We start from the raw sequence: 12,293 nt of genomic DNA, 5'->3' as shown, positions 1-12,293 counted from the left end.
ACTGGAAGCCTCTGAGTCCTCGTCCAGAATGAATCTCAGCTGAGCTGCTGCTAAAAGCCTAAAAGCTTAACCAGCTCTAGTTCCTGGTCCTCACGCCTTATATACCTTTCTGCTTCCTGACATCACTTCCTGGGATTAAAGGTGTGTGTCACCATGCCTGGCTGTTTCAGTGTGGCTTTGAACTCACAGAGATCCAGAAAGATCTCTGCCTTTGGAATGCTAGGATTAAAGGTGTATGTGGCACCATTTTCTGGCCTCTGTATCTAGTGGCTGTTCTGTTCTCTGACCCCAGGAAAGTTTATTAGGGTGCACAAATATTTTGGGGAACACAATAGTACCACATGCCACCATGCACAGCTTTTTAAAAACTTTTATTTTGTTCTATTTCTAGCTTCTTACATAGCCTCTTAGATCAATGAACTTATTTCAAACTTTCAGTGAACACAAAGATTTTTAAGTGAGAATTTTCTTCTCATTTTAAAAATAAGGAGATGAGAAGAAATTGAGAAAATGACAAGAAAATTCTCATTTAAAAATAAGGGACAAAGGCCAGTCAGTGGTGGTGCACGCCTTTAATCCCAGCACTAAGGAGGCAGAGCCAGGCAGATCTCTGTGAGTTCAAGACCAGCCTGGTCTACAGAGCAAGATCCAGGACAGGCACCCAAAATACAGAGATAAACCCTGTCTCAAAAAAAAAAAAAAAACCACCCCCTCCAAAAAACCCAGAACTCGGGAGGCAGAGGCAGGTGGATCTCTATGAGTTCGAGGCCAGCCTGGTCTCCAAAGTGAGTTCCAGGAAAGGCGCAAAGCTACACAGAGAAACCCTGTCTCGAAAAAAAACCAAAAGAGAAAATATGAGAGAGGTGAGCTGCAGAGCAAGTGTACAAAGGAACCCCAACACAAACAAGTCCTGTGAATTCTTCTAGCGGTGTTCAGCAGCCTGGAGTCAGGACACAGGAAGCAAATGGTAGCATTAATTAAAAAAAAAATAGGACATTAGTTAATCCAAACAGAATATTAGCAGGGCAGATGCTCCAGAAGAAAGCAAGACCAAGGGGCATTTGGGGCCAGAAGGGAAATGGTAGATCAAATGCTCTCGCATAAAAATGGACAGAAACAGAGGCTGGTGTGAAGGGGGAGAACAAAGTGGTGGGTGCTCCCAGAGGAAAACAACTTTATGGTGATATTTTATTTGTGCTGAAATGTGATTTTATTTGTATGTTAATAAATAAAGTTGCCTGGAGATCAGAGGTAAAAGCCAGCCATTAAGCAGAAGTCCAGCCCAATCACATGGCAGGCAGAGTCTCTGTGTGGTCAAGGACACAGTCAAGCATGGTGACCCGAACCTTTAATCCCAGTACCAATCATAGAGACCTGGAGGTCTGTATAGACAGGCAGTGACAATGAAGTCATGTGGTTGGGTTTAGAGCCAATGAGAAGGCAGAACAAAAAGGCAATAAAAAGACAAGTCACACAGGAAGAAGGTCTCCCTCTCTCTCTCTGTCTTTCTGTCTCTGCCTCTCTCTCTGTCTCTGTCTCTGTCTCTGTCTCTGTCTCTCTCTCTCTGGAAGTGACGGCAGCGAGGTGGTCAGATAAGGTAGTTGTGGTTCTTGCTCTGATCTCTTTGGCTTTAACTCTGTATTTGGCTCTGTGTTTCTTGTTTACTAAGACTGTTTAGAATTTCATCTACACAACTTAGTTAAGGTGAGAATTTGCTTAAACTTGTAATTTGATTATAACTTTGTGTGGTGTGTATAATGGTATTTTTGTTGTTGTTTTGAGACAGGTCTCTCTGTGTAGTCCTCGTCTGGACTTGAACTCACAGAAATCTTCTTGCCTCTGCTTCCCAAAGGCTGGAATTAAAGGCATGTGCAACCATGCCAGGCTAGTGATACTACTGATGTCATGTCATGAAGGATAGTTTTTGTTTCCTGGAATATACTTTTTTATGCATGTGGCATATTTTTATTTGTCACTTTTTATTTTTTATATGACAACTAAAACAGATTTTATTCCATTTTTTAGGACAAGGAAAACACAATATAAAATAAGTCCTAAGAAATGCTCTCCTGTGCTATCTTAAACCATTTTGACTGTTGTTCAAAATGCTCGCAAAGCAAATATGAAAGGCCTCAACATGTCTTTTGTGAATTCTGCTGCAGTAAATGCAAAATTAACAAGTATACAACTTTCTCCTGTACCAATTTTAAAAGAATTACTGAATTACATATTATTATGTTGCTCATATACATGTTTATTCACTCTTAATGAGATCACTGCCAATACATACATTGTTTTCCTTAACTTTATTTTTACATTAAGCCAATGTCTGCTATGCAGCCATCCAAAATGTCACAGTAAATTACACAGATTTGTAGTCCAATTTGGACTCTAGGTTCTTAGAATTAGCCACTCTTCTGAATGCTTTCGTGAAGTCTTCCTGAACTACAAAATCATGATCGGCATGAATTGCAAATATACGTGCTTCGGTTCAAACATTTCTCAGGTCTGCTCCATTAAAGCCATCTGCAAGTTTTACAATCACTTCATAACCTATTTCACCGTGCTTTGTAATAGGGCCTGCATGGATTCCCAATACATCAATCATGCTTGTTCATTTGGTAAATCTATAGGTGTTTTTCTACCTAATCTTCCTGAATATAGCAAAGCAGGATCCAGTGTATCTGGTAGTTTGTAGCCATGACCATCTTAACTCTATGCAGCTTATCAAATCCATCCATTTGATTTAGTAACTCCATAGAATTTCTCTGTTAACTGATGTACCCTCAGAAAACCGATGGCCACCAACAGCATCTATTTCATCCATTAAAAAAACCATGGCTGGCAGTCCCCGGCATAGTTAAACATTTCTCTAATCAAATGACCACCTTCACTAATGTACTTGTCTACAAAAGAACTAGATACAGTCCTTAGGAAGTTGCAGTCCAGGTGGCTGGCAACAGCTCTTGCTGAGTGTTTTCCCAGTGCCTGGTGATCCATATAGCAAACAGCCTTTTGGAGTATCATTCCTACATGCTGGAATAATTTGAGGCTTGTAAGAGGTCATTCTATTACCTCTTCTAATTCTCGAATCTGGTCTCAGAATAAGAAACATTTCCAGGATCCTCATGAGACATGTAAACCAACAGGTCCACCTCTCTTGGCAAATACCTCATGATGCTTAGTGTAGTCACATCCAAAGCAACTCTCGTTCCTGGCTTCAGCTTGCTTGAACAATGAATTTTTCTTCTGTTAACTGTTTAAGGACTTCACCCACCATCTGCCCAACACGTTGTAGTGCCTTCAGATCACTTTCAGACTTTTCATACCGCTTGGTAAGTTCTAATTGTTCCCTCAGCTCCTTAAGGCGGCAGTCAGTCTCCTTGCATTCTAGCCGATGCTTGTAGTAGTCCGGAAGTGCCTCACCACTAGGGTCCTCCATGATGAGAAGCCATCACTCATCCTGCTTTTTACTTTTGAAACAGGGTCTCCCACTAAACCTGGAGCTCACGGTTTTGGCTAAGCTGCGTGGTCATTTCTTGTACTAGGGTTACAGATATGTGTGACCATGCCCAGATTTTTGCATGAGGGTCGTGGATCCAAACCTAGGTCCTCATGTTTGTGCATCAGGTGCTTTACACACGGATCCATCTCCCCAGCCCAATTCCCTCACACATCTGTAAACACTTTTGTCCACTTTCCAGAATGTTTTCAAGTGCTTTAACTACATTATTTTCCAAGTGTGTGTGGAGGGGGTTGTTTTTTAATTTTTAGACTTTATGTGTATGGGTGTTTTGCCTGCTTGCCTGTCTGTGCACCATGTGCAGGCCACCAGGGATGTGGCCACCAGGGAGGCCAGAAGAGGCAACAGATTTCTGGGACTGGAGTTAGAGTCAGTTATGAGCCCCCCTGCAGTTGCTGGGACTCAAACCTACATCCTCTAGAAGGGCAGCCAGTGCTCTTAACTACCGAGCCACCTCTCCAACCCCTTTCCAAGTCATTTTATACACTCATTGCCAATCTGTGATGTTTATAATAGCAAAGCTGTAGAAGCAAACTGAATAGCCCACAATGAAAACTCACAAAATTCAATTGTGTTGCACAAAAATAATTTAATTGAAGGATCCTGGTTTTGTTTTAAAACTACAGAGAATAAATCTAAAAGATATTTGCTAATTTTGTTGCTTTTCTAGCTAGATGGATTTATAAGGATTTTTTAAACTTGCCTATATCTTCTAATTTCCTATTTTTATGAAAGCATTACTTTCATAACAAAAATAGTGAAATAGATGATCAATATTCAGAGATGTGGAGTTCTCTGTAATTAAATTAAACTTCTAATCTATCAGTTAATGCTTCTTTTGTTTGTTTAACAATATTTTCATCAATCTTTAATAACATCAATTGGTTGAAATTTAGTCTTCTCAAGTAAGATTTTGTTTTCTGTTCTAGTTTCATTTTTTTTTCATTTCTGGGTAGGAAACTGAGAGCCAGAGGATCCTAGGACATTGCCTTACCACCTACCCCTGCCCAGGATGTGTGTACAGTTGAGGGTGTCACTCAGTGATAGCACATCTGCATAGTAGGAGTCAGTCTCTGGACCTCATCTGCAACACTATGAAACAAAAAGTAATTTCTGTGCATGCTTGATGGCTTTCATGTGACTAGACTTTTCTTTCAATTTTTAAAATGTATTATTCTCTCATATATTACATCCCTGCCTCAGTTTCCCCTCCCTCCTCTTTACCCAGTCCCTCCCCCCAACCTCCTCTCTCTTCCAGATCTACTCCTCCATTTCCCTTCAGAAATGAGCAGGTCTTCCAGGCATATCAACTAAATATGCCACAACAAGTTGCAGTAAGACTAGGCACCTCCCCTCATATCGAGGCTATGTAAGTCAACCCAGTAGGAGGAAAAGGGTTCCAAACGCAGGTAAAAGAGTCAGAGATACCCCTACTTCTACTCTTAGGAGTCCCACAAGAATATCAAGCTACACAACCATAATATATATCAGAGGACCTAGCTCAGACCCGTACAGACTCCCGGATTGTCACTTCAGTCTCTGTGAGTCCCTATGAGCCCTGCTTAGTTGATTCTGTGGGCTGTGTTCTTGTGGTGTCCTCTACCCCTCTGGCTCCTACAATCCTTCTTCCCCCTCTTCTGCAGGATTCCCCAAGCTCCACTTAATGTTTGGCTGTGGGTCTCTGCATCTGCTCTTACCAGTTCAGTTACTGGATGAAGCCTCTCTGATGACGGTTGTGCTAGGTTCCAGTCTACACAGCAGAATATCATTAGGAATCCTCTCATTGACTTTTTTCTTCCCCCCTCCAGTCATGTTTGATTCTATCCTAGGTCTCTGGACTACCCAGACTCTGGTTCCTGGCCATCCAGGCAGTGTCAGGCTTGGGCTCCCTCTTGTGGCAAAGGCCTCAAGGTGGACGGGTCAAATTGGCCGGCCACTCCCACAAGTTCTATGGCTCCTGTAGCTTTTTTCACTTCCAAGTTTGTGTACGCATACACCTAAAGTGACATGATAACTGTCTTTATCCTTTCAGCCGTGAGGTTCCCACCCCTCAAGCAGTGAAGGCAAGCGCTTGGTCCTGGTGATGTCGGCTTGGAGAACTGTCACAGTCCTTTTCATTGTGTCCTTTAGTTCATACCCAGTGTACGTGAGCAGGAACAAGTCTTTGATGGGGAGTACAGCTCTGAGCGGTGACCTTCATGTGGTCCCAGGGCGTGTGATCAGGTCATCAAAGCCATGTAAGCCAAGGAGGGGCACGATCGGGAAATGACTTTATCTGAGATCTGAGGGTTTCAAGGGATTAGTAACCCTTTCGAGTCACACTCTCTTCTCGCTCTCTGGGGCAGAAATGATGCAAGGTGACAGGGCTCAGCACAGATGTGAAGACATGGTTAGAACGGTAGAAGAGGACTGCAGCTAGAAATCTTAGCATCGGACGTCGCGTTTATTCCCAATCATGCAGGAATTATGCCCACTTTTCATAGTGACACAGGGAGGCTCACAGAAGTTAGAGAATTTCCTGAGGCTATACAACTGGTGAGTCACTGAGTTGTAATGAGAACTGAGGTCTGCCTGGCAGAAGTTGGTGTGGTTTTTGTACATTCAGCTGCTTATGGGAAGACAGTTTAATGAGGGGCATGGCAGTGATGCTCTCCACCAGGCATACTTCTGACTTTGACGTTTCGTTTCCAATTTAGAATCTCACTGAAACACTCTCCTTAGCCCCATCCTAACAACGGCATTTGTCAAACCCTCTGTATATACCAAACACTGGAAGGAATCAGTTACATAGTTACTCTAACTTATTCCTTCTGAGGTCTGTATGCCAGCTGTTACATACCCATTTGCAAATGAAGAAATGACAACTTCAGGAAGTTTTGCCAATGTTCATAAATGTTCAAATCCACAGGTCCTTCTCCCACCAAGGAAAAATAGCAGTGATCATCAGCTTTTTGTTACTGTAAACAAATACCTGGGATAATAAGCTTATAAAGACAAAAGGTTTGCTTTGGGTCACAGTGTTGAAGGTCTTAGTTCCTAGTTGGTTGGCTCTGGTGTTTCAGAGCAGTACTAATACAGTTACATATTGGTAGATGCTTGGCAGAGGAGGTCTGTTCACTTCCTGGCAGAGAGGGGGATGGTAGATTAACGTTAGATGTCTTCCTCTGTTACTCTGAACCCCCCCTTTTTTTTTTCTGTTTTTGAGACAGGACCTCTCACTGACCTGGAACTGCCAATTCAGCTAGAATGACTGGCCGACAGCTCCTCCTGGCATGGGTATGGAAGGTGACTACCACTACCCTAGGCTTTTTAGTTGGGTCCAGGGATGAGCTAGGTCCTTATGCTTGTACAGTAAGCTCTTTACCTACCGAGTCATCTCTCTAGCTCTATTTATCTTTATTACTAATGATATTCTAGTATGACTCCAAAATATTGATATGGGGGGGGCAGAGGAGATGGCTCAGAAGATTCAGCACTTGCCACGAAAGCATGATGGCCAGAGTTCAAATCCCCAGCACGCATGTAGAAGCCTACTGTGTGTGGTGGCCTACGTATAATCCTAGCACTCAGGAGGAGACAGGGGATCCTCGAGGACAAGTCAGCTAGCTTAACTAGACTAATCAAAAGCTCCAGGTTTTCTAAGGTTTACCAAGACTCTGCCTTAATAAATAAAATGGAGTACAACCAAGTAACACGCTGGGATTATAGGTGTGGGCTGCCACCCCCAGATCTGAACTACTTGAAACCCTAAACCAAAATAATCCTTGTCTCCCTTTAAGCTGCTTCTGCCAGGTACTTTGTCACAGGGACAGGAAAATGAGCTAAAGCTGTCTTCAGTCCACACTCACCCATGGCAAGTGAGGGACCCTTTACACCCACTTCAGAGGAGGAAAGGACTTAGCTGCCATCAGAGAAACCAGCTTATTATACGATGCATGCTGGAAATAGAAGTCCTTACAGCTGTACCCAGGGAGGCCTTGAAGGACAGTGGTGACAGTCCTTCTCATGGGCTGATTGATGGAAGCTCTACTGTGTGTGGAGAGAAGACATGGCCTGAGGATAGACTCCTACTCATCAGTGTAGATGTTCTGACTGACTGGTTAGGGATATGGAAGGAAAAGCATTGGAAGACTGGGGATGAAGCAATCTCGTGGACATGAAGCATGAACACTTTGTGGCTCATCTCTTTGATTCCAGAAAGCTTCCACCACCAAAGAGGGACTAAAGATTTAGAAGATAAATGCCATGGGGAGATGACATCAGTCAGCCGTGGTCGTGAATCACCAAAGTGCTGGCATGTTGTCACTGAGTGGAATGGCCAGCATAGCAGACAAGGAGGCTCTCCAGGAGCCCAGGGGCACAAACTCCCACCTCCCTGGGCTGATCGTATCCCATCCTGCACCACTTAGCTATAGACGTAATTCTAAACGGTCTTATTAAATAAGAAACACAGAGCCAAATAAAGAGTTAAAAGCCCAGAGATCGAGCAGTAGCCAAGAGCTAAGACCACCTTCTTACCACTTGCTGCTGTTCTTCCCCTCAGAAAGAGACCTTCTCCCTATGTCCTGTCTTTTTATTGCCTTTCTGTTCTGCCTTCTCATTGGCTGTAAACTCAACCACATGACTTCCTCGTCACTGCCGGTCTATACAGACCTCCAAGTCTCTATGGTTTGTACTGAGATTAAAGGCGTGTGTCACCATGCTGGCTGTGTCCTTGAACACACAGTTTCTACCTGTCATGTGATTGGATGAAGGGCGTGTGCTACCACTACCAGACTTCTGCTTAATGGCTTGCTCTTAGCTCTGATCCCCAGGCAACTTTATTAACATACAAATAAAATCACATTTCAGCACAAATAAAATATCACCATACTTAGCAGCTCCTGGCCAAAGGGAACTAGAATGGTTTGCCAAAGTTTGTCTTCAAAATTCCAACTCAGAAGTGATTCTCCACAGTCTTGTCTTCTGTGTGCTGCAGGAGGCAGAGTAACAGGGGCATGACCACCCAAACCTGACGTGTTCTAGAGAACAGACATGGAGTTTGAGGTTTGGGATCTGCCTGTGGGTTTTGGTCCTGCTTTAGCCAGCCAGTCTTCGATCTGCCTCATTTCTTCCTGTTAGAACACATTGGTTTTATTTTTCTGTGTCACTGAATATTGGAAACACAATACTTTAAAATATTACAATTATTTATTTAGTTATTACGTGGTATGTGTGTGGTATGTGTGTGTGTGTGTGTGTGTGTGTGTGTGTGTGTGTGTGTGTAGTCCAGAGATCCAAATCAGATATCTTCATCGATTACTTTTTACCTTTTCATTTGACACAGTCTCTCACTGAAGCTCTCTGACTCAGCTAGCCTGGCTATCCCATGATCTCCTGTCTTTTTATTGCCTTTCTGTTCTGCCTTCTCATTGGCTGTAAACCCTTAAGGGATCCTCCTCCTGTCTCAGCCTCCTCAACACTGGGATTGCTGAGGTACACTACCACTCCCAGCTTTTCTGTGAATTCTGGGGATCCAAACGCAGGTCTCCATGCTTGTGCAAACATTTTACCAACTGAGCCATAACCCATCCCCATTAACCAGGACTTTTGTTTTTAATGCCAATGGTAGTGGTGTTGGAAATATTTAGAACTGAATAGAAGTGAGGTGAGGGCTCTTTGCACTAGCCTAGTTTGCACTACCTCTTTGCACTAGGTAGTCAGGTATGGGTCTTTACATTTCTCTTTTTACTATAAAAATGGTCTATGCAAATGGGCATGAGGCACACAAAGGGCTCTGTGGGCTGCAGGAACCCCAAATAAGTCAGATGGGTGATTGAAGTGGGTATGTATAGCACACTGAGATACACCAAAGCTTACATCACACATACCTTCAGAGATGGCCACCAGCTGCAACTTTACTTCCTTTTTTTTTCCTCAAAAGAATTACCATATGAAGATCATTTAGAACGGACATATGAACGTAGACTGAACATAACTTCACCTTAACTTATGAAACTGGCAAATGCTGGGAACTTTGTGACTAATAACTTGCCCCATTCATCAATACTGGTAAAGGTCTTCTGGATACTTTCATCATGGACTAGATTAGATGTTCTATGATTCTGCCCACCTTTAGGCTCCTGATTTACAAAGGAATAAGAAACAAGAGGAGGGGCTGGAAGAGGATCATTGGCACCCAGGAGGATAAGGCAAGGCCAGTCAGTGGTCACATTATCCTGCACTGACCACTAGACATTTGTGGGGTCCCCTTTATTTTCAAGGTCCATGTGGCCACCAGTCCATGAGACAAAGGGGCAGAAGGGATGACAGAGATCCCTGGACAGCCCATGAACAGAATGGAGATAGCCCTCTGGGGTTATTCCAGAGTACGAGGGACATACAGGATTGTGAAGTCTGGGAACAAACCCTAATTTGCATTAAGGGGAACGCTGCTCCTATCATAATGCTTCATATGTGGCAGCAGAGTCCTATACAAAGCTCCTAGCACAAACCTTAGTTACCATATGTGCAGTAGAGGAAAGGCTTCTAGCAGGAAACTGTGCCAAGGGCCATGCTAGAGATGACAGGCATCCAGACTTAGAGACAGCTTTCAGATAAGGTCAGTCCTCCAGGCCCAGGGACATTCTCCAGATAAGGGCAGGTAGAAAGCAGAAAGTCTCTGCTGGAGAAGGAGTCCCCCATGTTGTCAAGCTTTTGGAGAAAGCTGCCAGGCCATGGTAGACTGCTACATCTGACCAGCAGGGCCTCCCTACAGAACTTTGTTTGTATCAAGCCTCATTTGGTAACAAAAATGATGAAGAGCCAGTGTGGGATGGGCAGATCATCCTTGCCTTTGGACAGCTTGATCTTGAGGTACCTCCAGAAACTCTCCAGAGGCAATCATCCTCCTTTTAGTCTTTTTTTCTTTCCACAAGCTACAGACACCTCATGGGATCTCACTTTTAGTATTAAAGCTTTGCCTTTCACTTACACACACATCATCTTCATTGGACATGTGTTCCAAGATTTCTCCTAGCACTCATGGTAATATTAAACATGTCCTTTTTTGCCTCTTTGGAAGTTCATTTTCTACCTGAATTTTCATTTCAGAAGATCATTTATGTCTTCTAAGGTTTAGAATTTTGTGTGCTGGACACACGCATACTATTTAGACTCTTATGAAAATGTCTTGCGTACAGACTTCCTGAAGTCATCTCTTATTATTTGTCATATGTGAAATTATAAATTAATTTGTGAGCCTCTGATTTATTGAAAGATCTTTAGGATCTCATTGGAATGCAGGATGCAATGTGAATTCTTTTGTCTAGTTTAAGACTTCCAAATAACCATTCCTTGAAGACCACTTTCATATTTAAAAACATATTTTCTTCCTTTTTTGAAAAAGGTTCCAGTTTAATTTTTAGAATTTTGAAAAAGGTTCCAGTTTAATTTTTAGAATTTTTAAAGTTTTTAAGTTTCTTAGACCATATTAATTATGTATATGACAGACTTCATTACGATACAGTCATAAATATATATCACATATTTCTTATTCCACTCCTGGCTAACACCCTTCCTCTTCCCAGCAAGTCCCTATTTTCATATCTTTTGTGTGTGACTCAATGAGTTTCATTCTGGTTGCTTACAGGAGCATGGGTGAATGGTTGTTTAAAGGAGCATGGACAGCTTACACCACGGAAGAAAGGCTTCTTGTTCCCCCAGCGACTACAAACTGCCTCAAGCTGCTGTGAGTATGGGCATCCAACAGCCACTTACTCTCAGCACTTGGACAGACTATGCGTCTCTGAAGTTAGCACTGCCCACTGCAGAGGAGCCAAGAAAGACTCTTCTCCAAGCAACACTGATGGCAGCACCCTTCTCTGGGCATAAACAGAATATTTAGATTTCAGCCTGATGTCCACATAGCAGAGGGGAGAGGCGTAGCTTCCGCACGAGGGTTTGTGACCTCCCAGCCATGGACTTTAAAACTTTATTAAACCAGACTGTTCATAGTGGGAGCCTGAAAGTCGACATGAAGAGTGTGGAGTCCAGATAAATGGGTGGCTTGGAAAGCAAGGCCTCAGGACAAATGGGGAGAGGCTTTGCTTCAGTCTCCCTTCACCCCAACTCGCCAGTGAGGTTCAAGGAAGGACGGTGATGCTGTGACTCACAGCACCATCTACCTACCCATCATGCACCAGAGAGGATGTCCTTATCAAAACATCTGTCAGTGTGACCTTCAGAGAAACAGTGAGCATGGGTGAATTTCTTGACTTTTCCCCTTAACAGATATTTTCTTTCCCCTTCTTTCCTTCCTTTCTTTCATTTCCTTTCTGTTTAGATGTTTTCCTTGAACAAAAGTAGATGTCATTTCTATCACCAAAAAAAAAAAAAAAAAGTTGAAAATCAGAATTTAATGTTTGTCTCTCTGGGAGTTTTGGTTTTCTGTGGTCCAGAGAAGACATTTTGTTTATCTAGACATAAACACTGTTCCAGAAAAGAGAGCAATTCTGAAATGTCTTCTTCACACTCAGATGGGGGCTGTCAGAAACCATGTGGTGGCTTGACGTTGCGCTGTCGAGAGTGAATGAAGGGGATGAAATCGAGCAGCCTCCATAGAGTCACGCCATGTTAAGGTGGGAAGCACCTGTAGACTCCATCATCTAATTCAGTGTGAGATCATTTCTACTCTACCCATGAGACTGGAACTTCACTGCGCCATGCTTTCATGTGGTTTGTCCTCTCCAAAACCCATGTCGAAATCTGGTTGCCATTGTGGTGGTAGTGC

General features: G+C 43.1%; 1 pseudogene; it reads right to left on the bottom strand.

Annotated features, from left to right (window-relative positions):
- Positions 1 to 2,362: 2,362 nt before the first annotated feature.
- LOC131910508 (26S proteasome regulatory subunit 10B-like) lies at positions 2,363 to 3,445 on the bottom strand (annotated as a pseudogene).
- Positions 3,446 to 12,293: the final 8,848 nt, after the last annotated feature.

The sequence above is a fragment of the Peromyscus eremicus genome, chromosome 5 (genome assembly GCF_949786415.1).
Source record: "Peromyscus eremicus chromosome 5, PerEre_H2_v1, whole genome shotgun sequence".
Taxonomy (NCBI): domain Eukaryota; kingdom Metazoa; phylum Chordata; class Mammalia; order Rodentia; family Cricetidae; genus Peromyscus; species Peromyscus eremicus.
This window is presented reverse-complemented; position numbering and strand designations above follow the sequence as displayed.